General features: G+C 46.5%; 1 long non-coding RNA gene across 2 annotated transcripts; it reads right to left on the reverse strand.

Moving 5' to 3' along the window:
* Positions 1-18128: 18128 nt before the first annotated feature.
* On the reverse strand, positions 18129-21897 carry LOC123035887. Of its 2 annotated transcripts, none has more exons than XR_006417051.1 (2): positions 21641-21897; positions 18129-18558 (listed from the first exon to the last, which is right to left on the reverse strand). It is a non-coding gene; the product is annotated as an uncharacterized LOC123035887 (long non-coding RNA). The 2 variants fall into 2 exon arrangements; XR_006417052.1 differs by having other exon boundaries at positions 21530-21897.
* Positions 21898-22792: the final 895 nt, after the last annotated feature.

Raw genomic sequence — 22792 nt, forward strand, 5'->3', positions numbered from 1 at the left:
TCAATGTCAGCAAAGCACATAATATTTAAACTTTCAGGGGCACCCAGTGGGTCTGCTTAAAGTCAGGCTGGGGGGATTGCCTTTTCCCAATTCAGGGGCTTGAAGTGCATCGTATTCATAAAGATACCTTCCAGAGACCCAGAAAAATAAATATGGGCCTCTTTCAGCATAAACAAGATCAATCAGCGATAAGCGGATGACAGTGCTCACTCTCACCCTGGATCCCTTGGAAGGAAGATCAAAGCAGAAGGGTCATGTAGGCCAGCTGTGTGCTTCAGTTCCCTCCGAGGGTGCAGCCCTAGAAGCATAAAGCTCAGGGCACACTGGACTTCCCCATTGGCTCCCCATTCCATCAGTCCTCTGAGGCAGCGAGCCTCCTGAGTGACATGGGTGTGATGGGAGAAGGGAAGCGCACTTTTGACGTCTTGGCCCAGTCAAGATTAGTGAGCGGCAGCAGATGGGCCGAGGAGGCACTTCTCCAGCACCTCCGGGTGTCAGTGTAAGGAGGGTGGTCCTGCTCGCTGGACAAGGCCATCAGCTGGCAGAGTAGTCATGGCAGAGTCCGGGGCTGCGGCCTTCCCATGCCAAAAGCAGCACCATCACACAGATTCAGCCTCAGCCACAGGGTGTTTCACAGGTATTTTATCGGCCAACTGGGGATGTAGTAGTCCAACACATTTCAAGGGCACTAGGTTGGGCAGCACCAGCTGTCTGCCAAATGCTGCTTCTGCTCCATTTTAAGACTGTTAAAATAGCACACTGGGACTTCCGGCATGCCCAACCAAGCCTCCCCCCCTCCCAATCGCTTATGTCCATTTTTGTCTTTTCACTGGACAACCAACCTGCGTAGGACTTCTGGTGAACCCAAAAGATGGCATGCTTCCTGGCGCTTTTTGGTTGAGCCTAATAAAGCTTTTTAAGGAAATCCCTAGAGGCAGGTGGAAATCACTTTTCCTGAAGCATTCTGACAGAAACTACAGAGAGTGAATACAGAAAGCTCTGGCCAAGTAAATATTAATTCTTAGTGAGCGTCTGTCACTGCTGAAGCCAGAGAAAGTGACTTAGTTGGGCTTTTTCCCCCTGTTCCTTTTCTATCTTTTTTTCTTTTGTGTAGCCAAGAGCCAGCAGACATTAACAATCCTTTCTCCATCGACCCACAATCCTCCACCCTGACATATTGGTTATTTTTCAAGTGTCGCTCTAACAATAACCAGACATGTTTATTGCTCATTGAAATATTGGAATGCAGCTCCTCCTCAGAGATACCTTCTCTGCGACTCAAAAGGGGAAGAACGTTCCTCTAAATAAACAAAGCCGCTTTCCATTTGGCCTGAGCTCTGCACAGTCCAGACAAGCCACGTGAGTCCCGTTTGCGGGCTGGCCTGGACTCCAGATGTGGTTGGCAGCAAGGAGCCACCCGTGCCCTTAATTTAATGAGGCAAAGGAAATGTTATCGTTAGGTGGCCACCAGCCTATAAACAGTCACATCTGAGGCTGAAGCAGGGGACCGGCGTCCGCACGGCCCACACGTGGCCGGCTTCCTGGTGCAGCTGTGCAGGATTGCGGCTGTAGCATCTTCATGAAAGAGCTCGTCTGCATAGGCCAGGGAACAGCGATGCAATGCATGGCGGTGTCGTGTTCCCATAATTTCACCTGCATTGCTGCTGTGGAAGTCTACCAGCTGTGCGGCTGCCCTTAAGTGTCAGAGCCTGTCAGACTAAAGAAGGGCGGGAGGCAACCTGACCTGCTAATCCAGAGGTAGGGAACATAAGGCCTTCCAGCTGTTGTTGGGCTACAGTCCTGATCAACCCTGATCATTGGCCTTGTTGACTGGGACCTGCACAAGTGTGAGTCCCACAATAGTGGGAGGACCAGAACTTCCCCATCGCTGTGTGAGTCCTTGGGTCGTTGGGTTTTTGTGTTTGTTTTAGCCCGCTTTTGTACCGTGCAGTTTGGTTCACATGCCTGAGCCTCCTGACTTGGTTTTAGGACCTCTTCTGTGCTCAGGAGCAGATGTGAGCCTGCCTGGGGTGCTCTAGCAGGGGAACTTGTATGAGTTGCCCAGGTGCCTTTGGCAATTCGTTAGTACAGAACTGGAAGGGAGGAATGAACAACAGGGTTATATGACATACTGAGGAGCCTTCTGATGAAGGAAGAGGACTTTGCAAGGAGATTTTCAGATTCCTTCAGCACTGGGATTCCATTATAATTTTTAAGAAAGGGGAATCAAAGGGGCAAAGCAGAAAGAATTTGCTTTTAACTATGTAATTGGCTGCACCAGTTCTCCATTTTTAGAATGTTTCCAGGTAACTTCTAGCAGTCAAAAGGCCTTTTGTAGTTACTCCCTCACCCCCTCTCACCCCTTAACATATGTTGTTGTGGTAAGAAAAAAGATGGAAGTGGCAGAAAAATCGAGCAAATTACGAATGGAAGACAGCAATGTCTGACCCCTATAGAATTCCATGAGTGAGACAGTGCATTTCCACAATGAAAGTCATGTCTGGAAACACCCTTGCCTGTGATTCACTAGATCAAGTTCCAGTTCTCCTGAAAAACAAGACACCTGTAAGAGTCTCGGATACAGTTTAGGTGACTAATGGATCTAAAAGCATTTTCCTTAATACAGGGTGCAGTTTTAGACTACCATCCTTTGTCTACTTACATTGAAGGAAACCCTGCTGGAACTTCTTTTTGAGTAAGTATGCATAGGATTTCCTTTACGTGCCACCTTTTCTGAGCAGTTCGGGGCAGGGTGCACAAAATGTTTCCCATTCCAGCACGGCTCTTCACCTTTCGCAAGGCTGCTATGTCAGGGCCCCTCAGAGCCTGCCTTATGTTGGCAAGAGGAGGTTTAATATCTACCAAATGTGATCCTCATGCATTCAGTCACTAGGTGGCAGGGCAATATAAAGTTCAAGCCAAGCTGGAAAGATTTTAAGCACTTGTCGAGAACAACCTCTGGAAGAAGGTCAAGATTTCTGGGGAAAGAGTTTTCTTGGCCTGACCGCTTTTAGAAAACCCATGGAAGCCTATTTCACTGTTTCTTTTAAATGAGGAAATGTGCTTAGGATCAGTTTGGCTGCCTGATTCTAAGCCACAGGGAACCATTCATGGGCCACAGGGAACCATCTACCATGGCCAATCACCACTCAATGCAATCCTTCACTCCTGTGCAGGTCCACAAGGAACTGTGGTGGAAATAGGCAATGCAAGCAAAATAATCACCCAAGGTGCTCCCATGTTGCTCTGCTGGTGCGCATGCACAAGGCAGCTTTTTAGAAAGCTCAGTGAAGATGAAGTCTCTGGTGGGTAGCTGGATCGCTGCACCACATAGCTTTGCGGAGGAAAGCCATTATTGAGGGTGTTCAAGGATAGGCTGGACATGCACATGGTGGGCATGTCATGAGCAGAGCCAACTGGAGCTGGGGGTCAGACTAGATGGCCCAGGAGACCTCTTCTGACTTGCTCTGTTTCTACGTGACCAAGCTCACCCCACCCGTTTCCCATGCAATGGACACCACAGGGCTCCGAGCAGGAGGCACAGCTATGTGAAAACCCCATTGCATGATACACATTATTTCCTACAATGTGCCCCAGAATAACAACTGTATGTGTGAAATACAGCAGCACTAAGGTGCCTCCATAGCAAAGAGATGCCCAGGGAAAAGCTGCTCCTTGATCACATTGATCCAACTAGGTCGGGGTCAACCCTGATAGGGTCCTTTGCAGCTGCGTCCATGCCAGGTCAGCTCCTTTCACCTAACCAAAACTGGCTCACGATCAATGCTCACAAGGGGAGCTGCTTCTAAGGCACTTCATTTCTCAGTCACTTTTGGTGGAAACAGCTACCTGTCACCCTGACTGAACCTGATGGAAATGTGGATGTCCCCCCCACGCACACCTTCTTTCTAGCCTGAACAAATCAGAGTACTTGTAGGAGAGTGTGTGCATGCCAAATGAACCCATGAAAGGAAAGGAAAGGAAAGGAACTAACCTTTGCTAACCTTTGTCCACAGCTTCTTCTCCTTGCTTTACCCATAGCCAGAACAAATGAAGCTGATCAGCACTGCAGCTGTCCTCATGCACAGCAGAGATGGGTGCTCATCCTGTGGTACAGCTGTGATCCAGGGCTTATTTTGGCCCCAGTGAACTGGCTGGAGATCAACCTGTGCATCTCTCTCTTGTCACTTCACTTGTGACTGCGCCTGAATCTGGACCAATGCATGCAAAACTCACAGATAGTCTCTCCTCCTGTTCTGGTTGTGCTGGCCCTGTTGTGAGCCTCTTCCAGTCTTGAAAAAGTTTCTCTGCTACCGAGCTCCTGCCAATCATACAAGATGGCATTTGGCTTGCAACAGGGATGCCTGCATCAAGTAGATGCTAGGAAGGGTAAAATATTGACCTCGGTGTCTATTTGGGTTCTTACTCCATTCATCCTATGCAGTGGATGCATAGCTCCATCTTGGGCGCCAGATCCATCCATCCTTCCAGCATCGCACCCTTTCTCCAGCCACTGGAGATTTGGTGGTCTCCCAGTTTTTGTGTGAGTTTTTTTTCCGGTTTCCAAAAACCTCTCCCACACAGTAATAGCTTTAAGCTAAACTTTGTAGGCATTTTATACTCTTTGGCCCACCTCTTTCCCAGACATCTTCTCCAAATGAAATGCAGCCCTTGGGCTGAGTTTCTGCCTCCTGGGCCCTACCGTAAGCAGGCAGGCATGTTGTTTTTTCCTCTTGGAAAAACTGCAAGTTATTTTCCCATCTCAGATAACTAGGTTTAATGGCACCATGAGGCATGGAGCTTACTACTACACTTACTTCAACATGTAGTAAACAAGACACTAAGTCGTAGGGGCAGCTGCCCATTCAGCTTCTCAGACCGTGGACATTTGTCCCCAGATCCTGCAGTGGTGGCAGTACTGCCCAACGTGCCAGCAAAATAAAATTCTAACATCAAAACATCACCTGTTGCTCTAACACAATCAATTCACACTTTCTGTTACAAGACTTTCGCTTCAATCTGATTATTTGTGTTAACATCTGCTTGGAAGTACTGAGAGGTTTGCTTCTCCCTGTGGATCTATGGTGACCTTCAACAGGCTTGGCTGGTTAGATCAATAAACCTTTGCCACCTGTAGATCAACCTAAACTTGACCTCTAGTCTCAACTGATCCATCACTGGGATTGCTTTGAAAGGCAAGGAAATGGTAGCTAAATAGCCATGTCAGGAGTGATCAAACAAAATAACCATCTGCTCTGAGTAATTAGTTTTTAAGTGTGATGGTTTTATTATTGATTGGGTTAGTGAGGATGTAATGCTTTTGATGGGGTCAAAGAGTATTTTGACTCTTTTGAAATGAACAGTAATCGTGTGCCTAGTTATATGATATAGGCAAGAATGTTGCCTACCCCAACTACAACATTTGGTGTGGCTAAAATTATCACTGTGATTGCAACTTTGTGCAGACTCACCTGGTGGAAACTATACTGAACATAATGGAACTTCCTTCAGAGGGTACCTTGTGCTATCTCTCTTTTCCACATGTTGGTTTTGGAATTTCCTGTAATCTTAAATAGTCTTACCTGGAAGTAAATATATATGGAAATCTGTCCTGCTTATTTCTGAGTTAATGTGTTTATGATCAGAATGTGAAGGATTCCATCTGGGAATATTTGCTTTGTTGACAGCTCAAACTCATTACAGAATTTCTGAGTAGTTATTTTAAATCCCAAAGCTAAGTATTTCCTTGGCAATAAGACCTTTTTAAATAAATGAATGTTTTCTGTTTTCACATTCTCCCCCGCCCCACACACCCGCTAATTTAATGAACTGACCATTTTTGTCCCTGCCAGGATGAAGCTGAAATGATATTTCACGAATTAGCACAAAAACTATCCAATATGTTTGAAGAGAAACATATGCATCTTTTGATGGTAATTTTCCAGCTGGGGTTTTAATGGGATGTATGGCAAATTACATTTCCCACTACTGTGACTTTTAGATCTAGTTGTGTTTGGTTTTGTTTTTAAATGGTGTTCAGAAGGAAAGGTCACTTATTATATAGTGGGGATGTGCAAGTTTCTAAGTGGCATGCTTTCCTAAAACATTTGTTGTTTTCTGCTACGGTATTTCATACTGCAGAAATATCCTTCCTTGTTATCATTCAACTTTTAACTAGAGAGAGGTTTCTGGCAATGTGAATTCTTCACCGCAGATCCTGAGTTTCTCACACTAATTTGCTCCCGGAGTCCAGATGGTATCCTGGTATCTTTGTTGATACAACATCAAGGGCAGACTCTCTCTGAGGAGGCCATTGGTTTGAAAAGGGCTGCTTGCCTAATGCATTCTTAAGAGGGCAGTGTTTTTCAGATAGCACATCCACTGAAACCTGCAATGCTTCTACCGTAAATGCTTCAGATGAATATAAAATGGAACATGATGGTGTAAGTGGGAACTAATTGTCTGCAGGGTCTCTCCAGCCCTTGACACCTGCCCTTCGGTTTAAACTTGACCCCTGACCTCAGCATGACGGAGTTGGCTTTTGAATGGCAACTCAATGCAAACAGCTTGGTCTTAGCATGGTCTGGAACAGCTGGATGTGAGTGGTGCGAGGGGAACAGAGCTTTGCTGCAAGAAACTCGGTGGGCGGGAAACACACACACTAATTTACCATTAATGTACCATTTCTGCTGCCTCCTAAAATAGTTATAAAAGGGACATTTAAGTAGCAGTGGAGGCACAAGCAAACAGGTTTCTTTTGCCTCCCCATCCCTCCTTCCCGTCGTGACATGGCTTTTTAAGCCTATAGCCTTCTTCCCATCGATTGCTTGAAAAGTGCTCCAAGGGGCCTTTGGCTAGGGAGCAGGATAACAAACAAATAAAAAATAAATCATTTTAAAATAAAAATAATAAATCTAGTATTGATTTAGTGCTATTTAATAAATCTATTATTTATTTAAATAAATAAATACTAGAAGTTGAGAAGGCTCATATCGCAGAGTCCTGAACAAAGAAACAAAGATCCAGGTATTAGGGACATTTCCAGGTGTTTAAGGCTTATATTGAGATAGACATAAGTCCTACCATTCCCAGCCATCATGAGTGTTGCGGGGTTTTCTCCCATCTAAACATGCATAGGATCGCACCGTATGTTTCAATGCTGCTCTTTCGGCATGCTCTGGAATTGGGAGCTAGAAGACAAGGAGCAACTTCAGTGGAGAATATTGCCTTAAAAATAGAAGGAAAGAAACAAAGAAAGAAGCAGAACTATCTTAGAAGAGAGAGCTGCCGATACCTCAGTGGTTCCTTGATGTGTCAACAGATGTTGCCAGGTGTCATCTGAGGGCTGTACAAAGCTTCTCGCAGAAATATAACACTTCTGAATACTGAACAACTCTGGTGGCTGAAGAAGTGACAATCTGATGGTGCAGAAGTCTTGCGTCTCTCAAGAAGGCTTGTTCTAACAAATGTTGAAGTTCACAAGGCAACACATCTCTCCCAGGATCCACACTCTCACCAGTGAGCAATTCAAGGGAAGGAGCTCCATGCAAGAAAGCCTTATAACATGAAACAACATCAGTGCATTGACAGTGAGATTAAATTTACTTGCCTACAGTGGAAGTTATTCTCATAAAAGTCTGCAGCCGTTGTTATGTATGTTCTTCTGAGATTGCAGTAGACAGACTTCAAGGTCATGCAATTCCTTTTGCCCTGCAAAGGGTCAGCATGTGTTGTTTTGTGTCAAATATCCATGGCCCTCTCCTCTGATCTTGTAACTTTGTCGGATGGATGGCAGGTAGGATATGTGCTATTGAAGAAAGCCTAACATGAATGAAGTTTTCATCAGTTGGTTGAAAATAAAAAGAAAAGTTTAGGGAAAGCAACTGGTAAACCAGGACCCTTAAATTAACCTTGACCTGTATTTCCCAAAGTAGTGGGCTTTGGCAGTGTCTACCCCTACAATGGATATCAGAAACTGCAAGTGGAGCCTGCAACAAAATGTTGCTGCATGGAGTGGTTTGTTCAGGGATTTGGACAGCCACATTCCTTTCAGGGATAGCATCATTCTGTCCGTGCAACAGACAGACAGTATTCTGTGGCTATTGGGGTATGTTCAGGCCTCATGAGGCTGTTTGGGTGTTTCCCCTCTTCTTTGGAATCTTCTAGAGATCTTTTGCGCTCCAGCAAGCCTGGGCCTTCCCCAAGCCTGGCACCTCTGTGTCTGAATGGTGCCATTTTGACCACATCGGCACGGTCACTCACCTCTGAACAATGGAGAGACTAGGAAAATGGGTGCAATTGGAATCCGTAGGCTAGTAATTCCAGGGATGCCGGCTTAGGCACATTTACTCTCTAGCAGGCCCCACTGGCTGCAAAAGGACTTGATCTTGAATAGGAAGGAGCTACGGCCGGCAGATTTCAGAGAGTGACTCTGGAGAACAAATGCCCTAAGGTTGGCTTGCACACCTTGTATCAGCCTTCCCCAACATGTGCCCTTCTGATGCATTGGCATGCCGCTCTCATTATCCCTGCAGCCAATAGCTATGTGGGCTGTGGATAAAGGGAGCTGTTGTCCCAGGCATCTGGAAGGTTCCTATGCCCTTCTCCCCAAAACAGCCACCTTCCAGTGACCGTTGCTTCCCCAACCAGGCCAACAACTCAAGTACCACCCCCTCCCCGCCAGGTGTTCCTTGGGCTGCTGCTCCCTAGTGCCTGCTGGCCCCCCCCAGCTGCCACCCCAGGCTGTGCCTCCTCTCTCGTCATCCTCATACTGCTTGTAATGCAGGTTAGCCCCTGACTCAGCCTCTCTTCCAGTTGACCCACCTGCTGACGGAAAGCAGTGGGGGGGCAAGCCAGTCAGGTGGCGGTTGCTGGGACAGAGCCCCCTTCTGTTCCTGGAGCTGCTCCGGGAGGCTGCCTGCAGTCCACTTGCTTCCATCTCCCAGCCCTGGCAGAGAAGTCTCTCGCCTACGTCCCTGGCCTTCGGGCCCCTGGTTCGGATCCCGTGATGGCCAGGCTGGTGTGGCTCTTCCAGCCAGTGGCAGTCTGGTCCTCGCCCTCGGAGCAGGCTCCGCTCGGCATCCAGCTCACGCTCCAAGGCTCTCACTGGCTGTCTCCTGCATCCATCTGTTCAGGGGTGTGTCAGCCAGTGAGCAACAAGGCAGAACAAGTGAAACGCTTCTCTACAAGATTCTCTAGGAGCATATGTACACACAGGCCTCCATTTTACTCCACTACTTTTTTGCATCACTGGGAAACTGGGGCTGAACAATCTCCTGGGAGCATTACTAGGAGGTTCAGTGAGGTTTTGCCCCACAGAAGTCACGTGTGTAAGATGCAGCCAGATTGCATCAGGTGTTACGATCTGCCTCACACTGATCAGCAAAGAAATGCATAACCGATGTGTTTCTTTTTTTAAGCTGCCACAATCCAGTGCTCTGGTTTGCACAAGCGTCTTGACTCACAATGCTTTAAATAAGCTGGGATCAGCGCCATGTGCCAGCAGCCCACAGGTGCCTCTCCTACAACCCAGCCCCTGTGCATAGGTTGTCACATCATAGAAACCTTGTCAGAGCAGGTTGTCGGCATGGTTAACAAACCACCACAGTCCAGAAACAATCCATGGGATGGGGAGGGGCGTTGTTCTTCACTGGGTTTGGAGGTCACAACAACCTATGAGCAGGGACTGGGTTATGGAACAGGCACCTGCAGATGAAGGACAGCAGAAAAGGACCGTGTCTGCCCAGTCACTGTTTGCTTTTGCTGCAGCGGACAAATGTGATTGCCTGTCTGGAAGACTGTTTTGATGAGAATTTCACCTTTTTAAAAAAGGAAATAAGATGGGGAATGTAAAGGCTGACTGGGGTTCAGGGGAGAAAATGAGACCAGCCCTTTTAAGTTGCCTGGAAATGCTCTGGGGGCTTTAAGGAGGAGGTAGGACCTTGAGACCGTTGCCTTATGGAGGAGCAGCTTGTCTGAGGAAACCAGTCCGTATTAATCATGGCATGTCTGTTGTCCTCCTTTTCTTTCATGTTCAGGGCAGTTCACATGCATTTTCTTATTGATCCTTGCAACAACCTTGTAAGGTAGGCCAGTAGTATGCTGGTATTGCAAATGGAGACATGAGGGTGAAACTGCATCAACTGCTATAAAATGTAGCTTTGATTTAACATGCCCCCTTTTAAAAGGCAAACAGAAGCTGTTGCAGTCCCTGTGATGAGCAGCACTGCCCCTTAATGATCATTACGAGGATTGCAGAAGGCACAAAGATGGGTTTTGCTTTGTTTTCAGTCTTGTCTTTCTCCTGCTATTGTCCTACTGAAAATTGTTCCTTTACGCTGTGGGGAAGCTCTCACCAGCAGCCACAAGTGATTTCTCTACCTTGGCTTTGGAGCAGCCAAAGGACTGCAGTAGGGGAAGAGGTTAAAATCCCTGTCCACGCTGGCCGTGATTGAAACAGTTATCGGTGCTCCCAGCATCTTCTATCTGCACATTTCAAAATGCATATTAAAATGCAGAAGACACATTTTATGTCATGGAGAACAGCTCGCCTAACTGCACTTGGTGAGTCTGGGCCATAGGAGAGAAATGGCGTAGACCACCTGGTGTGCTCCAGATGTTTTGGTGTACAGCTATTGTTTTTATAAATTCTTGTAAACTTCCCAGGCAGCTTTGGCTATTCGGCAGTATCCCTGTCTGTTGGCCGTGCTGGCTGGGGCTTATAGGAGCCGTAGCCGTAGCCCAAAACATCTGGAGGGCACATCATGGCCCACTTTATGCCGCCTCTCATGCCGTGTCCTGAAGCCCAAAGAGGGGTGTTGCTCTTTGAGGGAAACCAAGGATGCCTCATTCAAATTAAGGTATGGACTGAAATACAGATGTGCGATTTCCAGTCGAATAACTGATAGCCTTGAGCATGTTATCACCTGAAGGAGGGCTGTACTCAGAATGTACTGTATCATCACCCTGAATTTCAACATGCCTTGGTTTGTTTCCAGTTCCCTCGGCTCCCCCATTCCCTGTCTCCTGGCCACCTATTTTGGTTACATACATGCACATTTCTTCTTGCAGCAGCCAGAACACATTCACCCCCACCCCCATTACAATTCGTTTTCATTTGCTGAGTCTTGCAAGAACAAATGGGGAGCAATTAGGCAGCTCTGTGCTCAGAGGGTCTGGGAGGGCAAGAGCTGAGCTACCTGCTTGGGGGACAAGGACTGAGGGAAGGAAGAGCCAGCCCTTCCGCTAGGTGGAGGAGGGCAGCAGCCGGAGAGGGGTGCCGGGGAACAGGTGTTGTGGGAGGGTGTGCGGCAGCGTGGCACTGGAAGCCAGAGCTGTGTGTGCCACGTGGTCCCCCCGTGTCCTCTAAGCTATCCTGCTGCCCTCAGAAAAAGCAGAGGATGCTCTTCCAACGGAGGAAGGATCCAGCTACCAGGCACGCTCTTTGGTTTCCGCACATGGATAGTTTGGTGAACTGCCAGGAACGCTTTGGCTATCGGCTGGTACACAAATAAGAGTAGCAGCGCTGCCAGTAGCGACAATTTGGGGATGGGCACCGTCTTGTCCTTCGCCTCAGCCTGGTGGATATTGACAGTCATGCAGGATCTCCCTTCCAGCTGAAGTGCTCGTACTGAAACCAGTGAGCTGGATCTCTGTCCACAAATAACCTAACCAGGAATGAATCTGCCTAAGGGAGGAAAGGAAAACGACTGGCCAGAATACCGTGAGGGCAGATGGCATCCTGCGTCAGCATGAGCAATCCGTCTTAGTAACTTACTCCAAAATAGCAGCTGCAGAGATTTTCCCTGTGAATCACCTGGACTTATTTATTTTTTCCTTTGGTGTGTACCCTGACTTTCTACCAAGAAAAGGGACAAGGTGACTTACAGAGGCAATTAAAATTGGTTGCCACAGGTGAGCCATCACAGCTCTGCTTTGCCAGGTTCTTTGCTTACCTGATGCTCCCATGCTGTGGCAAGCACCTGCCTGTTGCCTGCAGTGTTCTGTCCCCCTGCACTCATTTGGGAACGCAACAGCCTTCAAGATAGGGCCACAAATCTCAGATTAGGAAGACCCTAACGGTGGATCCTGGCTCACTAAATTTTAGTTCATTAAAAAGGAAATTCACTCATAGCTGCCAATGCAGAAGACCTTCTTCGTGGTGGTGCTCCAAATCTGGAATGAATTCCCAAAGGAGATACAATTGGCATCCACTTTTAAAATTAATGTTATATTAAAATGTTTCTTCTTGCCCAAGCATTTTTGTGTTCTAGAATTTTAGAATCGACAGTTTAATTTATGTTTCAACTTAATTGATTGTTGTGTTTTTGTTTGGCTTGCTGGCTGAAGTGTAGTGATCATTGGTCTTTTACTGTGTGCGCATGTGCGCGTGCACACACACACACACACACACACACACACAAATAAAAAAAATACTGGGTTTTAGTTTTGTCTTATTTGCCTTCTTTCTGCTTTCTTCTTATGTTCAGAACACCACCTTCTGGATGAAGAGCAATTTACACATTGTAGAAAGAAAGAAAACAAGCTTCTCCCGAAAATGCTTCATGGAATCCTGATGTAATGCCTGCCTTTGAAACCCCAGAGACTTCTTGGGAGGCCCATAGATACTACTCCTGCCTCCTTTAAAAACAGAATTAAAAGATTAAAATTGTGATAAATGGAACAGAAGGAAAACATTTTCATAACATGCTTGTTGTGCTGTTTAGAAACAGCTGCATCTTTCCATAGGTGGATATGAAAATATTTTCTAAAGATAGTATGGTTTGTCTTCACTGAACATGGTCCTCCGGTGGAAGCGGGGAGGTGTGCATGGGGGTGGGCAGAAAAATAGAGAAATAAAATGGCCAGGAGAGACCCTCCCGTCTCCCTCGCAGTTGCTGCTTTTCCTCCAACAGCTGCTGAAGCAGGAGACAAACTGTCCTGGAGCTCTACCTTCCGTGGATAATCAATTGCAAGCGGCATGGAGGGTAAGGAGGCCACCATTTTCTCTGCAAGATCGCTGTGGCATTTCATTCTTCTTAAACCACAAACCATTTGTTAAAGAAAAGTATACATTTTTGGGGAGGGGGAGAGGAACGTTGTAGTAGTGGATCCAGACTGTATGAATGACCCACCAAAAACCTCCTTTATGCCCTTATCATGGGCAGGCTCAATGGGGCTTACGGCACCTCTGCATAAATACGCACAGGACTGGGACCATGCGGTGCACCTCTCTGTGTGCTTATTGTGGAGTTATTCCCACGGTGTGCAGTGGGGCTTACTCTCTTGTGTTCAGGAGTGTGTCTTTGTTGCTGGTTCTGTTCTTTCTCAGCCCCACTATGTTATAATATTTTAAACTGCTGCTTGTTTATTTTGAATTTTATGTTTAAAGAAAATCTGCAGTTTAAAATGACCCTTTCTCATGTTTGTTTTAATTGTGTTAAATGATGTCATCATATCATGGGTTTTAACGTTTGTCTTTTTCTCATATATGTCAGCCTGAGAGCTTCAGCTATAGGGTGGTTCAGAAACTCAGGGAGGGCACAATCCCACGTATGGTTAGGCAGACAACAATCTTAAAACTCCTAGAATTTGTGTAAAGTGCCCAGAGAGCTTCGGCTGTGTGGTAGTATAGAAATAATGATGGTAGCAATAATAATCCAAATGGGATTCCCCAGCTAACATGGTGGAATGCTGGGAGTTGTAGGCCTTTGTTTGTGTAAGCATGCATAAGCTTCTTTCCTGAAATGATAATATAATATAGATTAGAGTCTTGCCCCAAATAATTAAAGTGCACCTGAGACCTGTAGGGAAAAGCCTTCTTGCCCAGGTGTTCAGTTCAGTGAGGCATCTGGAGGATAATGTAGCTGTTTAAAACCTGCTTAGCAGTAAGAGGGCAAACATAAAGGAAACAGTAAGTGGAATTTTGCCCATCAAAGACCAGACTGATCTTCCTGTGCTGTCCTAGCTGAACAAAATTTCACCTGTACCAGGAGCTCTGGGACCCTGCAGGCCTTAACTGGGAATGTTCCTGTTTTAGCCCATCTTGCTCAAAAGGGCATGTCCCTCAAAGGATGCAGAGCCCGTTTCCTCTCCCTCACCCCTCCAGAAGTACACCATCATTCTGTGGTTATGGGTTTGTCTTTTATCTGCTGTCAATAGATAAAAATGACAACAACTCAATGAGAATTAAAATCCTGGACTTCAAAAAGCATACAAAAGCATGTTATGAAAGCAAGTGTGGGGAGCTGCTGCCCACGGCACCATGGAGGCAGTCGCAAGGCCTGGTGGAGGAGCGCTGAAAGTGGCGCCAGCGGCCAGTGCAGAGGTAAAACAAACCTGCTCCCACCAGTTTCCAAGCATTCTCGGTTGCTGGCGATGACTGGCCAGGGATCCCACCACAGCTTCCTTAGCGGAACACAACTAAGCTAGTCAGCACACTGCCTGCAGCCTGGGTGTTGAAAGAGCATGGTGTGACCCAAGACATGGCACACCCACCTGTGAGCTTCCCCACTTTCGCTCTCAAAGCATGTGCTCTGGGTTTCAGTGAAATGGGGTAAAAGAATTATTAAGGAATCAGGGAAAGTATAGCATGGGGAAAGGATTAGACAGATTCAGAGCACAAAGCATGAAGCAGTTTAAAGAGGCAAATCAAATTAAAAACACAAGTATAAAGGGGAAAATATAGCCTAGGTAGCACAGCCCTGTGGAAGTTGCCTTTCTGGTTCTTTAAAGACTCTCTGTGCCTAATGTAAGATTCTCTGGATACCTGTGTCAGGTCTTCTTCTCTTTGGGAAAAACTACACCTGGGCAGCCATACTGAAGAAATCCTGGCACAATCTCTCTGGTGTCTGCCCAAGTTTCACTCTTCCCTGGGAGAGTTGCTTGTGGCATCTCAGTGGGAAGAGAAAGGCCTCGACCATCCTTTTTCACAAGTTTATCTGGCTTCTTGTTGCTTGCCTGGGTGGAAATTTCAGAAGAAATCCGTTTTTTGGTCTACTGACTTTCCAGGAATGGCTCATCCCCAGCTCTAGGAGATTCCTCATTGTTTGCACACCTGAACAGCTTATTAATAGGTTTACTTGGTGGAGATGCTTGGCCTTGAGACGACCTGAGTCCGGACGATGACGTTGCAATGCCAGCATCCAGATGACTTGGCAGAGACCTGCAACTGATTGCAAAATGGAGGTTTCTGCTCCTTGGACCTGGGTAAGATGGACTCAGTTTGGTCTGGCTGTGTAGGGCACTGGGCAAGCTGTTGTCATTGTTGTCATCCATTTTCGTTTGTACACTACCCAAGAACAGAACAACAAGAATAATAAAATTTTCTAAAGCTATTACAACCTGCCAGATTGGCCCACAACAATTTGACAAGTTCTCACTCAGTTTCCTGTTCAGAGGGGTTATAAGGGAACCCCAGAATGGAATGGAACCAAAACTTTGGTTCCCAAGCAGTCACATCTTTCCCCGAGGGAGAAATGTTTTTGCTGCTTGGAGTCTGAGACTGTAGTCAAGCCATGGAACCACTGAGCAGTATGGAAAGAAGTTGCAGTGACCTGCTTTGCATGGCACAACAAGCACCATGTTGCTCAAGCCCAGCAGGGTTTCTTGTTTTCATGGAAAACTATCCTAAGACGCCATGGCTTGTTCTAGCGGTTGTTGGACACACAACAGTTTGTTGTGCTGTCTGAATCTGGGAGGCCCATCCAGTGATATGCCTTGGGGAAACAGACAATGAACCGTTCAGCAAGAATAGCAAATACCCCTTGCCTTTTCTGCCATGCTCACTTGTGCCTCTGCCAAGGAAAGTCATTCCATTCCAGTGATGCAGTCAGGAAATCTGTTAAAACAGCCTGCTGAGCCCTGTCAAGAACCCAGCTTAAACAAAACCTTTGACAGCTGACAAAAGTCCATGTTCACAAAAAATGGGGGTGGGGGGCAGGGTTGTACGTTTTACCTTTCTGGAGTAGCTAAAGGCTGAGGAGAGAAAGGGTGAAAGGCACCGAGAATTGTGCGGAAAATACTTAAAAACTAGATCACTAGTTTCATAAGGCAAGATATCCATGTGGATTTCTATTCCTCTTGACAGCTAGTTGTTTGCTAGTTGTTAAGTGAAAAACAAAGTAACCATGTATGACAGCCCTGCACTTTGACAGGAGAGACTTAGCAGGACATTGACTAGGTTTCAAATTTTTCTTTTCCCTCTTCTCTTTTCCTCTAACATTTTACAATATACTGCTGTATTGTTGTATGCTTTAAACACTGCATTTAACTAGCCTGGTGGGAATTTAAGTGGAGCTAAGTATTCAAACTGCAGCAAGTTTGACCCACTGTGACTTTTGTAAGTCATAACTTTTCTATTTGATGATCTAATATGGATTTTCTAATATTATTTTTAATCAGTCCCAGCAAATGTTAAACTGTAGCTTCTTTTGTGTGGCATAGTTTTTGCATGTAACCGTCACATTACCATATGGTTAATGGTTGCAATTGTGTGTGTGTTCTTGCATGCATCCGTGTGTGTGTGTGTATGTGTGCTTACTGCATGTTTCACACTTTACTTTTGCATGTGAAATTCTGTCGCTTTTACTATTCTCATTAAATCACTCATGTTTTGAGAGTGCAGTCCGACTGAGAAGAGTGAGAAGCACCAAAGTCAGAGGCTCACCCTCACCCAGCGCAGAGGGGAGGAGCGGCTGGGATCTTCGGCTCCTGCTCTGTGCTTTCAGCAGATGGCCATTTTGGGCCATCCAGTGATAGCACTTGGGGAGGGGGTTGGAGGAGGCTGCAGAAGACACGGGTATCCTGGCCGCTCTGGTCCCCTCTCCTTCCCCACCTTGGAGAGCAGCTGGCAACTGCCTTTCCACACCAGCCTTGAGGGGAGGGTCCTGGTTGCTTCGATCCCAGCCTTGGAGCTGGGAGTCCAAACCATCCTATTCCAGCCCCAGACAACACCTGGGGGCCATAGGCTTGTCCCTCAAGACTTCCAGTGTGGCATGATTTTATTTTTTCATTAGTTAAAAGATATTTACTGTTTTCCCGCATGAGTTTTAAAAATATATTTTCAAATATATTGGACTTTTAAATAGCCTTCTGTCTGCTTTGGTGGCGCTTTCTCACCCACTGGGGCAAATCAGAACTTTGGGTTGACTGAGTGAAGCATGGCTCCGCTGTCAAGCCAGCTGGGTGACTCTGGGCCAGTCACGGCTTCTCAGTGCAACCTACCTCACAGGGTTGTTGTTTTGAGGATAAGATTGAGAGCAAGAGGAGGAAAATTATGTAAGCAACTGTAAGTTCTTTAAAAAGAACAAAGAAAAAGGCAGGATATACATCTAATACATTAAAAAAACCTTCCAGAAAGCTTTGGCTGGTGGGCAGTATATAAATTAAGTTTCTGTCTCTTGGAAATGTTGATTTCTCTGTCAGGTTTTGCCTCACCTTCGCTAAAAAGCTCTAATGTAGCAGAAGTGGGACCACAATGGCAGAGTTTGCAGCCTGTCCCTCTTCTGGGTCCTTGGCACCCTGCCGGCCCGGATTCTCCATCCCTTCTTACTCCCCAGCACCGCACATTTCCCAGCCCATCCTCCTGCCCAAAAGTTGGCATCCTGAGCATGCTGGGATTTCTCTTCCCATGTCCCAATTTTTTTTTCTTTAAAGACTTCTACCTACTTCTGTAAGCCCTGGGATTCCTCCAGGTTTGTCAATGCTTTCATTTTGTCTGTGGGTGGTACCATTTTAGATATATAAAGTTTCTGCTTGGTTCAGGGGCCTTGGGGGTTGTTAAACAGCATCTCAACTCTGAAGAACTCATGGGTAGAATGAGGAAAGCACGGCTACATTGCCTGGTCTCTGCCTCCTCTTAAGGGATTGTTGGGAGAAGAAAATGCTACTCCAGGCTACTTGTCCTTGGAGGAAAGGGCAAGGTCTATCATTTAATCTGTGTATTAAAATGTATAGGTCATTTTTCTATCCCAAAATGTTCTCAATAGTATACAAAAATAATGTATTGAGATATAATCTTAAAATCAGCAAAAGAAAAGCAAGCATTAGCCAACAGAAATAAGAAACCCAGCAGGCAGGACAGCAAACCAATATTGAAGGCCTGTTGAACAAGGATAGTTTTCACTAATTCATATGTGGTCATAATTTTATTGGGCCAGTTCAAGCTTTTGATGTCTTCATTAAGCAAGATGGCACAGGGGGGCAGATCATGGCTGAGGGGGTGGGGGAGCAGGTTAATGGGTTGTTGTAGTCAGGATAATTGCATGATCAGAGCAGTAAAAAACAACAGAAAGGAGGAAGAGTGGCAGGCATTCAAACTGGGACCTGCCAGGTGTTGTGATGGTTTCAGGTTTAAGTGTCCCCAGGACCACTGAGACAAAGAAATTCTCCAATATTGTAGATCCTTCATTTCTGAAACTGTTAGAATCCTGCCAAGCCGTTCATTCAAAGCTGTCTCCATCCACGGTGAATCTGACAGGTTCCTTGGTTTGTAGAGAATTCCAGTAGAGATCAGGTAGGCAGTATTTATACTGACGATGCCGAAGGCAAATGCGGATGCTGCGCTGGGTTAAAAAGAAAGAGAAAAAAAGATCAACAAGGAAGGGTGAAGAGAAGACTCCTGGGAACGGGGGAGAGAGCAGTTCCATGGCCCTGATGGTACAAGCAAGAATTCTTTCCAACAGATCTTGGGCTGTATTTTCCTCTTGCCTAAACCTCTGTGGGAAACAGTTAGACATATCTGTGGCTGAACATGTGGCCCAGATTCTCAGGCTTAACATTTGCAAGGCTTGCAGCAGAGAGATGTTTCCCACCATATTCACACATAAAGCAGATGCAGTAATGTTGGAAAAGCCCTGTCCCCCAGTTAACCACAGAGCATGACCATCCAGTGGAATCCCTCAGTCTGCAAACAAACATGGTGCTGCCTGAGGCTGCAGAGCAGAATCAGGAGACACAGGTCTCTGCTAGAGACCAGGGCTGGTGGTTCACACAGGCCGGCCCATCACTGCAGGTTTCCTCAGAACTGTTGGGCTGAGCTCTGGAGATAAATAGGAAAATAATGACCATGGATATGGGAAGAAGGCCACGGAACAGACAACAGCCATGCATCTATGGAGGGTGTGTGCTACTGTGAACTTTTCACTAGCTAGAATGTTGCTTTGGGATGCTATGATTCTCACGGACCCCAAATTGTGCATCTGTTTGTGACTTTCAAAGGAATAGGCTGCCACTTCTTCCTGGGCCTGTCCCCCTCCCCATTTTTAAAGCCTATCCCTGTTTTTTCCTTTTTTAAAGCAGTAGTCTTGTGCCGTTAATGTTTATTTGTGGAGTTTTGATATTTAAAGGCCACCTCATCTATTTATTTTGTTTTTATACTGCCCATTAGCTGAGGTTTACAGAGCTGCTTACTGAATAAAAATAAACAAGTTAAAATCAACAACCATAACAGTGATAATACAAAAAGATATGATTCAGCACTGAAAACAAACTGCAAACTGAAATTAATAGCATGGAGCAGAGAACGAAAACTCACATGCATTGCAATACTAGGCAGATTTACTCAGAAGTAAGGCTAGCTATATGAACTTCTTCCCAGGTTTATGCATATAGGGTTGCTGCTTTTAGAAGCTTAAGAAAATAGTACTTGGGAGAAAAAAGTGTCAGCCCTGTATATGAGCTCACCCTTAATCTGTGGATGGCCTCAACTATTTGACTTTACATGTGGATGCAAAAGAAAGCCATAAGTCTTAGGAACACATGCTAGAGAGATCCCACACGGACTGTCACTAAGCTGTGATCTATGCAACAGCTCTTCATCGCTAGACCATCTATTGGAGGCAGGTTACTGCTGACTTCTTGCCTGTGGCAGCAGCTCCTCTCTCTTGAAAGGAGTTACCTTTTCAAAAAATCCAAAAATGTAGGGCTGCTTTTATGCATAGAGGCATCAAGTTACAATGCCACATGTCATATAAACCCTTCCACCAATCAAACCCAATTATAAACTTTAGATTGCCTCCATTGCAGTGTTTGCTAATGGGAAGTGGTCTACACATGAGTAATCTAAATAAGAAAGGCCTCAGTGTGGTAAGCACACATGTGCTCATCACTTGGGGAAAGGAACAGGAGGAACACAGAATCATAGGAATATAACGTCATAGAAACACAGAGTTGGAAGGGGCTATTTAAAGCCATCTTCTTGCCCTGTGCAAGAATCCAGTTTACATGATTCCTGACAGCTGGTTGTCCAAACTCTCCTTAAAGTTCTTCAGCGTGGAGAATCCAGCAGCTCTCTAGTCAGCTCCATTGTCCTGTTGCTCTGATCACTAGGAGATATTTGCTGGTGTTCAACTGAAACCTGCCTATTGTAACCTAAGCCTATTATTTTGTGTCCTACAATCTTGAACAAGAGGGAACAGGTTGTGGCCCTCTTTGGTGCATCAACCCTTTAGGCCCTTTAAAACTGCTATTCTACCCTTCCCCAACCTCCTCTTCTCTAGGCAAAATAAACCTAGTTCTGCCTATCTTTTCTCATAACATTTCTGTCTAGTCTCCCAGTTATCTTTGTTGTCCTCCTCTGAACTGGTTCCAACTTTTCTGAATCTGTATTAAACTGTGGTTTCACAAATTGCATGCAGTGTTTGAGGTGAGGTCTCACCATAACAGAGTGGAACTATTACTTTCCGTGGTTTAGAGACTATACTTCTTTTATTGATGCTGCCTAAAATTACATTTGTCTTTTCTGAGCCACATCACATTGTTGACTCCTTTTCAGCTTATAACTGAGTACAACACTAAGATGCTTTTTACATGTACTATTTTCAAGCCAGGAACCCCACACCTATATTATACCTGTGCATTTGATTCCTCCATCATAAATGACAACTTTGTACTCATCCCTGATAAAGTCCAGTTCATTATTTTCTACTCATTATCCCACTCTATCCTGAGTCATCTGTACATTGATAAGTGTTGTAAATGTTCAGAGAGCTTTGGATATTGGGCAGCAGAGAAATGAAATTGATGATAATGATGATTCTGCCCCCTCATCCTCCAAGATATTAATAATAATACGGAAGGGTCTGTGATGAAGCCCTCTGGCACCTCATAGATACCTCCCTCCAGCCTGATGATTACTTTTTCAGCAGAGTTCTTCAGCCATCTGCAGATCTGCCTAATCATAGTGCCAAGATGTACTGGGGCCCCTTGGAAATGCTTTGCTGAAGTCACAATGTATAACATCCATACATTACTGCCTGTATCCTGATTTCCACAATCTTCTAAGGAGGTTACCCGATCAATGATCTGGCAGGCCTTGATCTTGAGCAGTCCAAGCTAGTTCAGAGTAATGCCTGCACTGTTGCCAGGGTGTCTATATCCCCACCACTCTTGTTGTGATTCCACCTCTCTCCCCTGCAAATCAGCAGTCTATTTATTTATTTACTTATTTTATTGGATTTCTAGCCTGCCCCATTAGCCACATGGCTCCCAAGGCAGGTCACAACAAAAAACCATGTAAGATCAGACCTACCTCTCTGTTCCCTACACACACACACACACTCACAGACCTCCTTTTCTTATGGGGGCGATGATGGAGTGAGCATGCAGGCCAGCGTGGATCAAGGCGAGCACTTCTGCCCACCTCATTTTCGCCACTTTTGCCTTCCGTTTCTGCAGAAGGAAGAAGCCCTCGTGCATGCAAAGGCAAACGGGGCCAGGAGGGCAGCAGCAGCCGAGAGCTCGCTCCCTTCTCTGCCAGGCAGCCCCCGTCTTCTCGGGCGCCTTGTCTCCATCCGTGTTTACTGATGGGTGCGATAGGGGCGCCCCGGAGAGGGCAGGCCGGTCCCCCGGTCCCCTAATGGCATTCCCCACCGCCGCCGGCACAATGGCTCGCTCCGCTCCCCCGGGATGTTTTGACTGCGCCGGATTCTCCTGTTTGTTGTTGCTCGCCCCCGTCGCTGACATCCGATAAGGGGCTTAACTGTCACCGCGCCGGAGAGCACCGGACCCAGGGCAGACTTCTGCCCGCGCTCACCGCCACCACGGCGCTCTTGGCCTGACGTCTGGCGCAGTTCCCTAGGAGTAAGGCCCACCGAGCTCGGCGGGGCATGCCTCTGAGAAGACCCGCGTCGGGTTGCGACTACTCTGCTGGGAAGGCAGGGCGCCGCGGTCAGGCCTCGGGGTAGCGGGAAAACGTGGCCTTGGCGGTACGTGTGAACAAAACGGGTCGAAGGGGCTAACTCGCTCAGATTCATTAAGTGTGCGTGCGGTCTCGTGCAAGGCGGCTTCAGAGATCGCCTTCAGATTCCTCTGAAGCTCTTCGTGCGAACCTAAGTCATGGTTGCTCATGCGGAGTGGAGGGGTCGAAGCGTTTGGGCGTTAGCAAGGGCCGGCCTTGCACGAGCGTTGCAAGAAAGGCTCGGTAGCCCTGGTGGGAGAAGCTGGAAATCTGGGCGGTTTCAGTTTGATTTGGTTTGGCTTTGCTTGCAGATGAAACATTTTCATTGGCAAGGATAGACATGAATGCGATTTAACCTCCCCCTTCTGCCCTCTGTCTGCACCATTCATGCGGTGGGGCTTTTTAATGTAGGGGAAGAACGAGGCAGGGAAGAGGGTTTCTGGCAGAGAGAGATACAATTGAAGCACGGGGTGGTGGAAGCGGAAAGGCGGGCATTTGCTTCCCTTCCGACGGGGGCATCCCATGAAGCTGATGGGAGGGAGATACAGGACAGGTTGCAGGCAGGTTGCACTACCAAATTATGGAAGTCTGGAAACTAAGCCACGGGACGATTAC

The sequence above is a fragment of the Varanus komodoensis genome, unplaced genomic scaffold (genome assembly GCF_004798865.1).
Source record: "Varanus komodoensis strain SLA01 unplaced genomic scaffold, ASM479886v1 scaffold7_3, whole genome shotgun sequence".
Lineage (NCBI taxonomy): Eukaryota > Metazoa > Chordata > Lepidosauria > Squamata > Varanidae > Varanus > Varanus komodoensis.